Below are 15,860 nucleotides of genomic sequence, written 5' to 3' on the forward strand. Positions count from 1 at the left end.
TTTCCCTTTAATTCCTATTGGACTTGTCACACCAATGCGCTGTGGGTTCGGTTTGAAAAGTCCTGCATGCTGCATCTTTGGTGCTGTTTTGAAAACCACACCAAAAAACGCAGCTTCCCATGGAAATTGCGGTAAAAACACACCGCGATTTGCATTTTTGAGTCACAGGTCCATTTTTTACAGGTGCGGGCAATTCAGAAATACACCAGCAAAAAATGCACAGGAAATGCATATGAAACAGCAAAATTGCGGTACAATAGGCATATGCGTTTTTCCTGTGATTTTGCTACAGAGCAGTGTATAAGGGCCCTTAAACAAGCTTAAGTTAGAAGCCAATTGGCTACCATGCGCATCTGCACCAGATTTTGCACGCTCCAGTTTTAGATAATTTAACCCCACTGTATCCACATCCCGTGAGGATCAAATTATGGAGCTGCCACAGCGAGATTGGTTTTTAAATGTGAAAGCTGAGGGGCTATCATCCCTATCCTTGCTTCACCATAACTAAAAAGCAAAAACACTTTTTTCTTTAGTTTTGATGAAAGTGGGTGAGATTAGAACTTTTGCCAGTTATATACTGCTGTCTGTGCTCCAGTTAGTTTCTCTCTATTTGTCCTGTTTACCATTATCATTGAAAGTGAAAAAAGAAAAAAATTTTCCATTAGAGACACTAGTTCTGGTGACACCCAGGGATCCCCTCAATTTGGAGGTACATCCTAATTTCCTGTTTTGGCTATGGGGATAGGAAGTGAAGGGAAATCTTCCCAATGGGACACAGATGACAAAAAAAAATAAATAAAAGGGGATTAAAACCGTCCCTTTCCCTATCCAAAGGGAAACAAAAAAGTTTTACCTTTAGTTCTACTTTAAATATCAAGCATTCACAGATTCACAAAAGGTCATTAACCACTTGCCGACCAGGCGCAGTCATAAGGTGGCAGGTCGGCTTGTTCCCGTGAATCTCCTTAGCTGTACAGCGTTCCCTTTAACAGCTACAGCGGGTGCTCGCCCACCAATACATGTGGCCGGCGGCCACCCGCGATCGCTCCACAGAAAGCCAGAATGGGGATCTGTCAATGTAAACAAACAGATCCCCATTCTGACAGGGGAGTTCAGAGTGATCGTCTGTTCCTAGTGATTAAGAACCGCGATCTCTCTATACTCCCAGTCAGTACCCTCCCCCAACAGTTAAAAACACCTCCCGGGGAACACATTTAACTCCTTGATCGCCCCCTAGTGTTAACCCCTTCCCTGCCAGTGACATTTATACACTAACCAGTGCATTTTTATAGCACTGATTGCTGTATAAATGTCAATGGTCCAAAAGAAAAAGTGTCCAATCTGTCCGCCGCAATGTCGCAGCCCTGCTAAAAATCTCTGATCACCGCCATTACCAGTAAAAAAATTATAATAAAAATGTCAAAATCTATTCCTCATTTTGTAAACGCTAAAACTTTTGAGCAAACCAATCAATGTACGCTTGAGATTTTTTTTTTACCAAAAATATGTAGAAGAATACATATTGGCCTAAAATGATAAAGAAATTCGTTTTTTTTTTATTTTTTTGGGGGGGGATATTTATTATAGTAAAAAGTAAAAAATATAGTTTTTTTTTCAAAATGGTCGGTCTTTGTTTACAGCGCAAAAAATAAAAACCACAGGAGGTGATCAAATACCAAAGAATTTGTGGATTTGTCCACTTTGAGACCTTTCATCAAGGCTCCAAAGAGTTCAGATATTGGGGGTTATTTACGAAAGGCAAATCCACTTTGCACTACAGGTACACTTGGAAGTGCAGTCGCTGTAAATCTGAGGGGTAGATCTGAAATGAGGGGAAGCTCTGCTGATTTGATCATCCAATCATGTGCAAGCTAAAATGCTGTTTTTTATTCTCCTTGCATGCCCCCCTCGGATTTACAGCTACTGCACTTGTAGTGCAAAGTGGATTTTCCTTTCGTAAATAACCCCCATTGTGTTTACTTGAAGTCATATTGCAAATACGAGGCCATATTCTAAATAAGAAGGATCTGGTCTCTGACACAGTATCCTAACAAACAAGGTATATCAGGATCCCTTTTGATGTGGATTATTCTGGAAACTTGTACATACATTACATACATTTTCTGCCAAGTAATAGGGGCTGTGCTCATCTAAAGGAATCCAGAGATGCCTACTTATGCTGCTTACATCCTTCACATTTTCACTGTAGGTTTTTTTATGCATTATAGAAGGCAACATACTGTAACTTTTTTTTTTTTTTTGTATCATATAGGTGTGCTTTATCCTTTAAAAAAATAACAGTGAGGTGCACCTAAACTTCACCACTCCAATCTAACATGGGAAGTAAAGGTGCAATGTTTATAACATGCCCACCAAGGTGGAGGAGATCATGCAGGCTAATAGACTTACCCGCATTTAGCACGGGTCCCAATGTAAGACAACATGAGGCCCTAGAAAATAATTAGGATGGTCACCTTAAAGGAATTAAGGTGAAAAATGTGTGTGTAGGCATAGCTAATAAAATGGTTGTCTCTTTACAGCCTCTCTTTCTAAACAAAGGGCCAGTTTACTGTCCTTCAGACTTTAGGGGGGCTGGACAGTGGCCAATAGGAGTAGAAAATGTCCTGGTGTCCAGCGGGAGTAAATAGTGCCCCATCTTTAGTGTCAGTGGAGGAATAGTACCCCATTGTTGATGTCAATGGAAGGAATTCTGCCCCACCACTGCTATCGGTGAGAGGAACAGTGCCCTTTTGTTTATGTCAGCGGGAGTAATAATGCCTCATCGTTTGGGTCAGTGGGAGAAATTGGTCAGCGGAAGGAACTTTGCCCCATCGGTGGTAATAGTGGGAGAAATTGTGCACTTTTGTTGGTGTCAGTGGGAGGAATAGTGCCCCATCATTGGTGTCGATGGAGGAAATCGTGTCCCTTTGATGGTGTCAGTGAGAGGAATTATGCCCCATTGTTGGTGTCAGTGGGTAGAACAGTACACAAGGGCCGGATAAAGGCAAACAAAGGGCCACATCTGGCACCCCGGGACACTGTTTGGAGACCACTGTTTTAGACAAAATAGGGCCTAGGGGTACACTGATGAGAAAATGGTAGTAAGTCAGTGAGAACAATAATAACCCCAGCATTGGGTTCATTGGTAGTAATAGTGACCCCTAGCTGAAATCATTGTTGCATGGATCTTGCAGAACACTGACACTGCAGAATAGTGTCCAAAATCCTGAGATTGTTGGCAACTATGACGTTGCAAGATGTGTTCCATTTTGCCTGTTCAGGCTTCTGAGATGCAATTTGCCTATAGGGATATTTTTTTGAAAGTCTTCTTTTTTTGCTGCCATGGGGGCATGTGGGCTGATTTACAAAATAATCAGTTTTCACTTTTGGCCTGTATTTTTTTTTCATATGCCTAATCAAAATAAATTTCTCTTGGATTTAAGTGGCAGAAATGAGAAGAGAAAAAAAAAAAAAATTTCTGTTGGATTTACATTGCACTCCAGGAACCAGTAGTAGCATAACTGCTTGCTGGCCGCCCTATAGCAGATTTATTGCTACAGTCTGTGCAAAATCACGTATCACATTTAGGAGGTCAGGCACTGATGCGGAAACCCCCAAACTCGCTTATCCATGTCTTTGTGGACCTTGTTTTGTGTACTGGTGTGCAGTCATGTTGGAACTGGAAGGGGCCATCCCCAAATTGTTAACACAAAGTTGGGAGCATGAAATTGTCCAAAATGTCTTGGTATGCTGACGTCCTAAGTGTTCCCTTCACTAGAACTAAAGGGCCAAGCCCAACCCCTGAAAATCAACCCCACACCATAATCCCCCCTCCACCAAATGATTTGGACCAGTGCACAAAGCAAGGTCCATAAAGACATGGATGAGTGAGTTTGGGGGTAGAGGAACTTGACTGGCCTGACCTCAACCCGATTATTGAATATGAATTGGAGCAGAGACTGTGAGCCTTCTTGTCCAATATTAGTGCCTGACCTCACAAATGTGCTTCTGGAAGAATAGTCAAACATTTCTATAGACACACTCCTAAACCTTGTGGACAGCCTTCCCAGAAGAGTTGAAGCTGTTATAGCTGCAAAAGGTCAGCCAACTCAATATTGAACCCTACGGACTAAGACTGGGATGCCATAAAAGTTCATGTGCGTGTAAAGGCAGGTGTCCCAGTACTGGTAATGTAGTGTATGTTTGTTCCAGGTAGAGACAGGTTAGAGCATTGAAGACAAGATTCAGTAGAACAGCCAGGGAACTAGCATTCTCAAATGGAAAGGTTAGAAATGTCAGCCTGCATAATTCTAATGACAGGTGCATTTTAAAGCAGGATGGAAAGAGACAAAATATTTTGGATGTGTAATTAGGGATGTCATCTCATTCTTAAAGCCTAAGTGCAGTCAAAAATACAAACAGAGAAATCACTACAAGGGACATAACTTATAGTCAGTAAAATATATCGGTTGTGCCGATTCCTCTTCTGTTTGTGAAAATCTTCCTCCATCCTGGCCCCACCCCCTCAAACTATCGGTGTGGTGATGGTCAATACAATCAACAGGCTGTCACAGACTCTCATCAAGGGAACCTGACTATGCCCTGAACCCTTCCACCCAGCTGCTCCATTCATAGGAGCCATACTACAGCTTCTAGATATTAAACAGGATTTAAGAATGGAGGATGACTGGATGATAGCTTCACAACCTCCATTCATAGACCATAGTACTACTTCTATGAGTGGAACAGCTGGGCAAAAAGGGCGCGCATAATAGGTTCCCTTGATGAGAGCCTGTGACAGTCTGTTAGTTGTATTAACCCCCACCACACCAAAAGATTACGGGGTGGGGGGAGGGGGAACAGGAAGGAGGAAGATTTTTACGAGCAGAAGAAGAAGAACCAGGACAAGGGACACATCCTACTGCCTGTGAGTTTTGTCCCTGGTGCTGCTTTTTATGTTTGTGACTTTGGCTACACTTAGGCTTTAGCTCAGGTTCACACTGAGCTGCGGGAATGAAGTCGTGCGAGTTCAGCCGAACTCGCACGATTTCACTCCATGTCAGTCCCGATTTCGGCAGCAATTTCACAGATATCTGTGCAGGTTTCTGCACAGATGTCAATGGGGGGAAAAAAAAAAAAAAAACGCACCCCGAAATCGCAAAAAGTAGTACAGAAACTACTTTTTTAAATTGGTGCGGTGTCGCACTGATTAGGACGGTCTAGTTGCCACTGATTTGACATGTCGAATCGCACCAATGTAAACCAGGGCTCAACCAACGAAAGTATTGTCTATAAAATGGCCATTTTTCAGTGTACAGGTAACAAGAATCCTTTAACCCACACTGCATCCCATTAAAAAGTTCTTAATGCCTCACAGTGATCACGTAACCACTGTGATTGGCTGTCACAGTGGTTACATGAATGAGAGCCAGTCCGGGTAACTACCTTTAACTAGTGGGGACCAAGAACTGTCTTTCACAGCTCGGTCTCTGTGCTGGGAGCATGCTGTGAGTGCACTTTCAGCACAGAAACATTGGCCGCCCAGCGACGCATATTTGCGGCGTGAGTGTTGAAGCCCACTTTTTTGCCACCACAAATACAATGCTGTGACAAGTGTTTGTCCCCTTTCTGATTTTTTATTTTTTTGCATATTTTTCATACTTAAATGACAAATTTTATTATTACACAAAGATAACCCAAGTAAATACAAAATGCAGTTTTTAAATGATGGTTTCATTTAAGGCAAAAAAGCTGTCCAAACCTGCCTGGCTTTATGTGAAAAAGTAATTGCCCCTAAACCTAATAACTGGTTGTGCCACCCTTGGCAGCAACACTTGCAATCAAGCGTTTGCAATAACTGGCAAGGTCATCTTTCACATGGAGCAATTTTGGCCCACTCTTCTTTGCAGATTTGTTTTAATTCAGTCACATTGGAAGGTTTTCCAGCATGAACGGCCTGTGTAAGGTCATGATACAGCAGCTCAATTGGATTTAAGTCTGGGCTTTGACTAGGCCACTCCATTTTGCTTTGTTTGGCCATTTGGAGGTGGACTTGCTGTTGTGTTTCGGATCATTGTCCTGCTACACAACCCAAGTTCACTTGAGCTTGAGGTCACGAATTGATGGCCGGACATTCTCCTTTGGGATTTTCTGGCTCAGAATTCATTGTTCCATCAATTATGGCAAGTCATCCAGATCCTGAAGCTGCAAAGCAGCCCCAGACTATCACGCTACCACCACCATGAAATGCTGTATTCGTTTTATGCCAGAAACGGGATGCACACCTTCCAAAAAGTTACATTTTTGTCTCAATAGTCCACAGAATATTTTCCTAAAAGTCTTGGGGATAATCAAGATGTTTTTTTGGTAAATGTGAGGTGAGCCTTTGTGTTATTTTTGGTCAGCAGTGGCTTTGGCCTTGGAACTCTCCCATGGATGCCATTTTTGCCCAGTCTCTTTCTTATTGTTGAATCATGAACACTGATCTTACCTGAGGCAAGTGAGGCCTGCAGTTCTTTAGATATTGTGGGTTCTGACCTCCTGGATGAGTCATCATCATGCTCTTGGAGTAATTTTTGTAGCCCGGCCACTCCTGGGAAGGTTCACCACTGTTCCAAGTTATCTCCATTTGTGGATAATGGCTTTCCCCATGGTTTAATGGAATTCCAAAGCCTTAGAAATGTTTTTGAAACCCTTCCAATTTCTAATCTTGAATGTGTTAGATTGTGGCATGATGGGTGGTTTTGTGATTTGTTAGCATGCTTCACTTTGTCAGACAGCTTCTATTTATGCGATTTCTTGATTCAACAGGTCTGGCAGTAATCAGGCCTGGGTGTGGAAAGTGAAATTTAACTCAGCTTTCCAAAAAATTGTGGTTAATCACAGTTCATTTATGATTCAGCATGGGAGGGGGCAATTACGTTTTCACATAGGGCCAGGCAGGTTTTAAACAGCGTTTTTCCCTTAATAAAATAATAATTTAAAAACTGCATCTTGGATTTACTTGGGTTATCTTTGTGTAATATTACAATTTTTTGATGTTCTGAATCATTAAAGTGTGAGAAATATGCAAAAAAATAAAAAATCTGGAAGGAGGCAAATACTTTTTCACAGCACTGTATGTGTTGCGCAGGAGGCAAAAGGTTAAAGCTGTGGTGCTAAGATGGACAACAGTGAGCTCTGTTTAAACACCATACCGTTGTACAAGGCTGTGTGGTTTTGCAATGCTGTCCAACGAGAGGCATATAAAAATTATTTTGTGGAAATTCGTACAGACACCATTGCGACCATTCATGCAGCACCTTTACTGAAAAGGTCTCTGCCAAATTAGGAATGGGGAAAAAGAGAAACAAGCACCAATTCAGCAGACACTATCCATTACAGGAGCAGAGAACGCAAGATTTTGGGGATTTACAGATTAACAGATTAAATATAGATGCGGTTGTCCTCTAAGGACATTGACTAGAAGGCATAAAATGCTCTGTACCAAGTGGGGATGCCAGCTTGTGTGTGTTATTTTTAGGTACACAGTCAGAATTCAGCTTGGTTATGCTGAGCAATTAAAAAGATTCAAGTGCAGTCTGAGCTTAAACCTGAGACAAGAGAACCAGAATGGGCACTTGTGAAAATCTCATAGCTCCCAACTGTCCCTGATTTGTAGCAATGTCCCTCTGTCCCTCTTTCCTCCTCATTTGTCCCTCATTTTGGTCTAATCTATATAGTTGTATATAAAATGCATTCTTTATCTTTCAAAAAGTGTTTCCCAGTGCTAAACTTTTCATCCAATCTCTAAACTGCTGCGTTTGTAAATTTCAAAAGCCAATATAAAAGGAATAGTAGTGGTAAAAAAAAGCACTTGTGGATTTAACTAATCTTTTTTTTAGGTTTTTTTTCTCCTTTATGGGGGCATGTCCTATGCCTACATGCTTTTGCTAGTAGGTGTCCCTCATTCCCATCTCAAAAAGTTGGGAGGTATGAAATCTGAATCTACAATATATATGATATTGCAACCTTACCTCTCAGGGATTGCCAAATGTCTTGTTTTTCACTTGTAAATGCTCCCTGTCAGAGCAGCAACGCCAGCTCCATTTGTAAGCTTTAAGCTCTCCAAGGAGGGTGACCTCTTTCCACCCTGAGCAGAGCTGTCAAAACAACTGGGAAACGCCAGAAGACACCTGATATTTCAGGGTTCCCTCCTGGTCTCCCAACAATTGTATCATACAGTATCTACTGGGATGTTCTTCATCTCCTGAATTTAGTTGAAAACCAGCAGTAACATCAATGCAGAGACAGCAACCATAGCAGTAAATTGCTGGAAGAGGAGGAAACAGGGTTAGTAAAGTTTCTTCCTTCCTTCTCCAGTCACAGCAATCAATAAAAAGCAATGGGTAACCAAAGCCATAGGGAGACTCAGGGATGCAAGGAGGGTGTGGTGTGGTGTACTGGTCAGAGTATCAGTCCAAATAGCACCAGTCACAATTTCAGGACAGGTTTAATGTTGTCCTTCCATCTCCTGTGCTGTACATGCTTCATCTTAGGCTGCAGTATGGGGCCCATTTATAATAACGAGCAGGTATCACTTGGCCTCTTCGCTATACTCCGCAAGGCTACAGCAGCTTCCAACTGAGGCTTCTCACACTGGAATTCTGCCACCTGACAGATTCCTTAAAATTAGATCATTTGAGAAAATGTCAGCAAAATTCCTGCAGCCAATTAGCTTTGGACTGTCGTATTGCTAGCGAAGTAAAAATATAAACGAAGTAATCACAGGCAATGCAAACCTTTCCATATAAAGTAGCTAACATTCTTCAGGCCCGAAGTGCTCGGGCTTTGTGTGCCCAGTGGGCCATCTGAGGATTTTTTTTCCTTTTATAAGTATGAATCACATCTCTGATTAAGCCATCTCACAACGCTTTGTAACAGAACAAGGCGGCCGAGCCGTTCCTCTCATGTTTGGAAAATACCTCACCTTCTGTTACGATTCATTGAAATTCTGCTCAGCCAGTGTATAATTTACCTTCCATGCTGAAGGATTTAATCAGTTTCAGTGCACGTTATCAGAATTGTATTAGGGGACAGAAGCAAATGAGCAGGTTTATTCCTATCTCAGGGTACAGCAACATGGGCAAAAAGGAAAAATAAATGTGCCGTCCTCATTGTGTGCTAAATAAAGCATCTTGTTCTGCGATGATGAATTATGAGAGGCGAGATAATTCACTGGTGCAGCCGACTAAGGAGAGTAAATTAGCAGATGCTGGAAGCGTATCGCCAAGCAGACACAACACAGGAAAAAGTCACAAGGCCATAGAGGAAAATCAGGGGCCTCCCCTTTCAAACACACAAACCCTTTTGATTTTGGTCAGGTCATTTTTGATGGGTCATCTGCCAGCTGAAAACCTTAAGGAAATCGGCTTCACTTTATGTGCATCCAGAAGCGATTACCGCAGGTATTCACTGGCAGTGCGGGCAGCGACTTGTCATTATAGTGAACAAAGCCAGCAGCAACACAGCCACTCCAAGCCGCAGCAGGATTTTCCGATTCCTACCGCTACAGTTCACACTGGCCTAAATTACCAGTGTGAACATAGTCGTAGGCTGCATGCACACTGAAGCTCATAAACGGCCATTTTTGGGCATTTTTTTTTAACAGCCCATAAACTCCCCTCTATGTTATCCTATGTGTCCATAGACACATGGACGTTTTTGAATGTTTATCAGCAGTGGAGTTTATGGGCTGTTTTCTGAATGCCATAAAATCACGTTCAGGAGTAGTTTTTCTGACCACAAAAAAAGCCAAACGCTCATAAACATTGATAAACGAGGCTCACCAGCATTTAACGTTTTTGATTCATTGAAAAAAAAAAGAAAACTCTAAAAAATGCAACGTGGAAAAATGCTAAAAAACGCTAATAGACGATATTGCAAAAATGTTAAAAAAACGTTGAAAGACTCACTGCAAAGCTACTGGCGTTTTTATAACGTTATTTTAACGTCCAGTGTGCATGGAGCCTAATAATACTCTGCCTACCAGACTATGGGACACAACAAATAACCTCACCTGTGCGAGTGCTTTGTTAACAAGTTCAGGCATCCATAAATAGGTGCAGCCTTCTGAGTATATCAGAACAGGAACTGATAACTTGTCAGAGTATAGAAAGTATTATGCATGCAACTACTGTAAATAGTGACATCTACAGACCAGAGGTGTGAACGCCACACTAGAGACCCCTAGAAGCTTAATCAAGGAATTAAAAAAAGTAGTTGTGTAATGGGGCGTACACACAGTCGGACTTTTCGGCTACAAAAGTCCGCCGGACGCCGTCGGACCAAATCCGGCAGACAATCCGACCGTGTGTGGTCTGCATCGGACTGCATCGGACTTCCGACGGACCGTTTCGGTCGGAAATCCGACGTACTTTAGATTTGAAGCCTGCTTTAAATCTTTAAGTCGTAAGTCCGCCGAACTGAGTTCCTGACGGAAAGCTCGTTCGTCTGTATGCTGGTCCGATGGACCAGATACGATGCAAGGGCAGGGTATTGCATCTCACGCTCGCTGCAATAGGAAAAACACAGGCCTAAGGGCCTGGTATGGATTTTAAAGGGAACCCCCTACGCTGAAAAAACGGCGTGGGGTCCCCATACCAGACCACGATCCGAGCACGCAGCCTTGCCGGTCAGGAAAGGGGGTGGGGACGAGCGAGGGCCCCCCCCCTCCTGAACCGTACCCGGCCGCATGCCCTCAACATGGGGGGGGGTGGGTGCTTTGGGGAGGGGGGCGCCCTGCACCCAAAGCACCTTGTCCCCATGTTGATGAGGACAAGGGCCTCTTCCCGACAACCCTGGCCATTGGTTGTCGGGGTCTGCGGGCGGGGGGCTTATCGGAATCCGGGGGCCCCCGTTAATAAGAGGGCCCCCAGATCCCAGCCCCCCACCCTATGTGAATGAGTATGGGGTACATGGTACCCCTACCCATTCACCTAGGGAAAAAGTGTCAATAATAAAACACACTACACAGGTTTTTAAAATAATTTATTAGACAGCTCTGGGGGGGTCTTCCTCTGGCTTCGGGGGTCTTCTTCCGACTTCGGGGGGTCCCTCCGGTTCCTCTTCTCCCGGCGTCCGGTTGGTTACTCTCCGCTCTCTCTGGCCTCTTCTCCCGGTGTTCCAGTTCTTCTGCCGGCTCCTCCGCTGTCTTCATGCCGCTCTTTTGCCAGCGGAGGCCCGGACTTCTGGGCTTCTTGTCTTCTTCCCTCTTCTCTTCTCCAGATGTTGACACAACGGTCTCTCCGGCTGGACTGCTCTCTGAGCGCTCCGCTGTGACTTATATAGGCGGAGACCCGCCCCCTTATGCCGTCACAGTCCCAGGGCATGCTGGGACTGTGACGGCATAAGGGGGCGTGGTCGTTGACCACGCCCCATAAAAGTAGGCAGTCCGTCCATTCAGAAAGTCTGGCGGTAGTCCGCCGGAAGTCTGGCGGCAAGTACGTCGGACCTAGCTTCCCAGGAAGTCCGACTGTGTGTACGAGGCATAACAATTGCTTACAAGACTTCTTTTGGGTGGTGGTTTAATGGAATCGGTTTCAGCAGGGGAAATTTCTCATTTCTCCCCAAGATATCACAGAGACAGGAAGTGAGAGGTCATCTCTGCCATTTGCATAAAACCAAGCTGTCCAACAATAGTGACAAGAGATGGATTGGTGTAATAGCCAGGGGTGCCTGCAACAGTCACGTTTTATCACATGGTTGCTTAAATAACAAATAAACCCTTCTGCAGTAAACTTTCCTTTGCCCTCGTTGAATGTGAAAAATTACTTTTACCCAGTGAAGCACAATTGCAAATTTTTCAAAGGACATCTAATCACATAATTATTCATTTCTTAAGAGTCATGTACAGCACCACCACTCATTGAATAACTTGTGGCTAGAGCATGCACCTCTGCACGACATTGTCTTATAAAGCACAGCCTCCCCTAGGGGCTGCAAGTCTCATGATGCTTAGTGCACTTGCTGCCAACCATCCAGACCTGTGATGGGGCAGTCCAGAGAGGTGTTTGAGCATTCCGCCCAGGATAACAATGAGCTGCGAGAATGAAGCCGAACTCGCACGATTTCACTCCCGCATGTCAGTCTCGATTTTGGCTGCAATTTCACAGACATCTGTGCGGGTTTCTGCACAGATGTCAATGGAAATTGCACTCCGAAATCGCAAAAAGTAGTAAAGAAACTACTTTTTTAAATCGGTGCTGTGTCGCACCGATTAGGACGGTGCCTTTGCCGGCAATAGCCACCGTGTCAAATCGCACCAATGTGAACCAGGGCTCTAGCTGTGAATGATGCTGGAGGTGCATGTCCTGTTGTAAAACGCTGCGGGAATGTGTGTGCTGGATTTACACCTGCGTTTCTTCCCCCACCACCCCAATGCATTTCCCATTTAAACCAATAAAAATTCATGTTTAAGAAGCATTTAACATGCCTTGTTATGCAATGTGTATTGAATGTCAATATACATCATACCAGACATTACCTTATGTTGTTTTGCATCCTGATAGTTTTACATGCATCATTGTGAGTCCTAACAGATTATTTGAGCTGTTTTTTAATGCGTTTCCAATGATTTCAAAGAAAAATGCATCAAGCAAAAATGCAAAGGTGTGAATCCAGCCTTATGCCCCATACACACGGTCGGATTTTGCGACAGAAAATGTTCGATGGGAGCTTGTTGTCGGAAATTCTGACCGTGTCTAGGCTCCATCGGACATTTTCCATCAGAATTTCCGTCACACAAAATTTGAGATCTGGATCTCAAATTTTCCGACAACAAAATCCGTTGTTGTAAATTCCGATTGTGTGTACGCAATTTCGACGCGCAAAGTTCCATGCATGCTCGGAATCAAGCAGAAGAGCCGCACTGGCTATTGAACTTCATTTTTCTCGGCTCGTCTTACGCGTTTAACGTCACCACGTTCTTGACGTTCGGAATTTCCGACAAGATTTGTGTGACCGTGTGTATGCAAGACAAATTTGAGCCAACATCCGTCAGAAAAAATCCATGGATTTTGATGTCGGAATGTCCGATCGTGTGTACGCGGCATAAGGGTGACAAGGCTGCCGGATCCTGAGCATAAAAGGCAATAATCATCCATAGACTGAAAGTACTGGGCCAGGTTTAAGATTTTTTTATGATGGCAGTAGAGCAGTATCTTTCCATTCAGCCACCAGGGGGTTGAAAGAAAAAAAACAAACAAACCGATTTCTCTCTACCCCACAAGGACATTGTATCCTGACAGTGGGGCCTGGCCCTGTCTGAATACAATGATCTATGTTGGCGGCATTAAGCCAGAGCATCAAATTATGCAGTTGATCTGCCTGGTAGTGTTGAAGTTTTTTCCAACCCATTTTTGCTGGACAGCTTGGTCCATATGTAAATATTGACATACTGTATAGATTACATACATACATGGATGTAAGCTTGAGGTGGGTAGATGGGCACACCATGGTGAGGCTGCCTTTCAAGCAGTGTTGTAGAATGGTAATATGGCACCCTGGTGGGCAGGGATTAGATCCCTTCAGTTGGCACAAAGCACAGAGAACTATGAATTATTTATAATGACATTTCATTCAGCCAACACCACATGATAATGTCAGCAAAACTGGGAATCCATTGCAGTTCCCCTCAATCAGTCCTGAACGGACATACTTATTACAGGAATTGGAATCTTGTTAGCATTTTATTTAAAAAAAAAAAGTGTAAATAATAGAAGCTCTGTGTGAATAAGGTCTATTTCACTTACGCTTCAGTGTGAACAGCTCTTACTATTCAGCTCCAGTTTGTAAATGCGAAATACAGATCCTAATGGGAGTGTGGATTTCCTTTTAAGACAAGCTGCTAGCAGGCTTTGAACACGCTTCAAAAGGTTTGAAGTGTTTGTTAACCCTCAAAAAATATATAAATAAATATATAATATAAATATATATATACAGATCCTGGTCCCTTAAAGCAGATTACACAGCACAGTGCTTGTGCTGTGTAATCTGCTCCCCTCTAAACTGTAAAAAAAAAAACCCTGAACCTGCCACTTCCTGTATACCCTCTCTGCGCTGACCACGAAAATCAGGGCTGCTCCGCCCTCATCACTGTGGTTAAAGTACGTCCTCTCAGCTCTCCTCTCTCCCCCCTCACCCCCTCCTTCCTGCCTGTCATCTCCCTCTGTGTTTATCTCCGGCCTCCCTGCCGCTATTATTGTAAAATAAAAACATTAAATTGTCACTGCCAGCTTCTCTATTAGAGGCTGGCATGTCAGTATTTTTCAAAAACAAGCATTCTAAATACCAAATTTGAGCTGTTTTCAGGTCACGTGACTTGCGGCTGCTTTCCAGCTACAGGGCTTCTGCGGAGGAGAGTAGCGGCCACATGATCTCCCCAGCTGACATCAGAGGGAGCCCCTCACGGCCCCTCCCGCAGAAGCAATCGGAGCTGTAAAGCAGCCGCGAGTGATGTGATCGGCCTGAAGACAGTACAAATTAGGTATTTAGAAAACTCATTTTTGAAAACCACTGACATAGTGTGCTATGCCAGCCTCTAATAGAGGGGCTCGCACAGGGCTGGACTGGGACAAAAATTTGGCCCTGGATTTCCTCATGACCGGCCCACTTTAATTTTGAGTGTCCCCAACAGCGCCCCCTTACATCAGAGTGTCCCCAACAGCGCCCCCCTTACATCAGAGTGTCCCCAACAGCGCCCCCCTTACATCAGAGTGTCCCCAACAGCGCCCCCCTTACATCAGAGTGTCCCCAACAGCGCCCCCCTTACATCAGAGTGTCCCCAACAGCGTCCCCCTTACATCAGAGTGTCCCCAACAGCGCCTCCCTTACATCAGGGTGTCCCCAACAGCGCCCCCCCCTTACATCAGAGTGTCCCCAACAGCGCCCCCCTTACATCAGAGTGTCCCCAACAGCGCCCCCCCTTACATCAGAGTGTCCCCAACAGCGCCCCCCTTACATCTGAGTGTCCCCAACAGCGCCCCCCTTACATCAGAGTGTCCCCAACAGCATCCCCCTTACATCAGAGAGTCCCAATCAGCAGCTCCCTTCACAGAGAGTCCCCACCAGCAGCCCACTTCACATTAGAGTCCCCACCAGCAGCTTCCTTCACATCAGAGAGCCCCCATCAGCAGCCCACTTCACATCAGTATGTCCTCCCTCTCCTCCCCCTCCCACATGTACTCACAGTTTTGAAGGCAGCTTCTAGTTCCTCTCTCCAGTCATGTGATAACAAGTAATAGGGGAGAGAGGAAGGAAATTCTACCGTTGGTCTATCTCCCCCTGCAGGCTGGAGGGAGCAGAAAGCCTAATGCTCTCTCCAGCATATGACGAAGCTGCTCCTCCTGACAGGAGTGAAATTGCGATCACTCACTGTCAGAGAGGAGCGGCTCCAGGACCGCACCTGACTGGCCCACCGAGCCATCGGCCCACTGGGAATCTCCCGGTAGTCCTGATGGCCAGTACATGCCTGGGCTCGCATAGTCCTATATAAATGGGTTACCAAAACCCTTTAAGGCTCGGTTCACACTGGAACCAGCTGTGGATCGCACAGGAACACTGTGTGTCCCTGTTCTCCGGTTCAGGGTAGAATCTCTGCCTGAATTCGGCCCTGAAATGGAGCCAAAGACGCACAGAGAGGTTACATTCTCCTGCTATGCAAATTGGATGCAGGGGGAAACCCCACATCCGATTCACATAGGTGTGAACCCAGCCTTAAAGCTTGCTAGCAGCTTGTTTAAAGTGGCAAACACTCCCATTAGCATTTGCGTTCAACAGTTACAAACTGGAGATGAATGGTTCTTTAAAAGCGTCAACAAAGC

At 44.5% G+C, this 15,860-nt stretch overlaps 1 protein-coding gene across 3 annotated transcripts in view; it reads left to right on the top strand.

Annotated features, from left to right (window-relative positions):
- Positions 1-15,860, top strand: part of OLFM1 (olfactomedin 1) — a 104,644-nt gene that overhangs the window by 66,123 nt on the left and 22,661 nt on the right. The window lies entirely within an intron of this gene.

The sequence above is a fragment of the Aquarana catesbeiana genome, linkage group LG09 (genome assembly GCF_042186555.1).
Source record: "Aquarana catesbeiana isolate 2022-GZ linkage group LG09, ASM4218655v1, whole genome shotgun sequence".
NCBI classification, from domain to species: Eukaryota; Metazoa; Chordata; class Amphibia; order Anura; family Ranidae; genus Aquarana; species Aquarana catesbeiana.